Source organism: Chrysochloris asiatica, unplaced genomic scaffold (assembly GCF_000296735.1).
Source record: "Chrysochloris asiatica unplaced genomic scaffold, ChrAsi1.0 scaffold00773, whole genome shotgun sequence".
In the NCBI taxonomy this organism is placed as follows: domain Eukaryota; kingdom Metazoa; phylum Chordata; class Mammalia; order Afrosoricida; family Chrysochloridae; genus Chrysochloris; species Chrysochloris asiatica.
The window spans coordinates 3949-5340 of record NW_006409291.1 but is presented as its reverse complement, the minus strand read 5'-3'; the positions used below and the strand labels follow the sequence as shown (position 1 = coordinate 5340).

At 43.6% G+C, this 1392-nt stretch overlaps 1 pseudogene; it reads right to left on the bottom strand.

Annotated features, from left to right (window-relative positions):
- LOC102837330 overlaps positions 1-769 on the bottom strand; it is an 8546-nt pseudogene extending 7777 nt beyond the window's left edge.
- Positions 770-1392: the final 623 nt, after the last annotated feature.

Sequence of the window (1392 nt, the reverse complement as noted above, 5' to 3'; positions counted from 1 at the left end):
GCACCCTCAAACGCAGTATCCCTGTATAGGTTCAGGAGCCCTGGTGGTGCTGTGGTTAGGCCCTTGGCTGTTAAACAAAAGATCAGCAATCTGAACCCCCAGTTGCTCTGTGGAAGAAAAGACATGGAAACATACACTTGTAAAGATGGTTGCCTAGGAAACCCTATGAGGCAGCTTCACTTTGTTCTATAGGGCCATCATGGACTCAGAGTGTGGTGCTGTAGGATTAGCATTGGATAGAAAACCAAAAGGTCAGCAGTTCAGATCCACCAGCTGCTCCTTGGAAACCCTATACAGTGTTTCTATGAGTCGGAACCAACTCTAAAGCACTTAACAACAATATTAAGTTGGAAAAGACTCGATGGCATGCAACAATAATACATGTTAAAATTTTTGAATTCTTCACTATCTAGTATTCTAAACAGTACACTTAACATTTCCAATATTAATTAACAAAATACACTGACTATATCTGAAATTTATAGGACAGAAAACCAAATGTTCTTTCCACTGCCTCAACAAGAGGCATTCTGCAGGAGGTGATTTGGAGTCGACACTTCAGAGACTCCATCTCAGCAAAAACACTGTTTCAAGGAGACAGGGACCCAACATTCACCCAACTTACTTGTTCTGAGCATTTCCAAACTTGCCAAAGGGGTCTCCAGCCTGTCCACCATTGCCTGTGAATATGTACAGATAGCCATCCAAGCCAAAAAGGAGCTGTCCACCATTATGATTTGATGCTAGTTCATCAATTTCCAAGATGACCCTGGACAAAAAAAGAAACCTTGGACAAGCTGAAGCTACATTCTCTAGAGACACTCAGAAACATCTTGTCCAAGCCAGCCACAAACTGCTTCAGGCCTAACCTAGGAGACAAGATGCCCCTTTCACACTGTGACTCCATGAACTTTAGACAAAGCCATAGTGACAGCCGCCCTTGTCAGGGCTTGGCCTCATCTCTGCTGTATCAGAACTCTCACTCTCGTCCTTCGAGAGGCCTAGCAGAGATCCTATCGGTTCTTCAAGATTTTTAAAATTCTGTCCACAGAGGAAAAGAAAGATAAGGCAGAAAGGAGATGGGGGAAAAGGCTGGGGAAGCGTAAAGAACATGAGTTTGGGATCAATCAGGAGTCCTTAATCTGACTTTGATAGACTAGCTTTATGGTCTTCCATCCCAGTTCCCTGTAAGGGAAAGTGTTCCAACAAGAAGTAAAGGGCCTGAGATCTAAAGGACAAACAATGTGGTGCTGTATGATCAGCACTGGACTGCTATCCAAAAACACAGCAGTTAAAACCACCAGATGCTCCATGGGTGAAAGATGAGGCTTTCTACTCCCATAAAGATTTATAGCCTCAGAAACCCTACACAGGGTGCCTATGAGTTGGAAT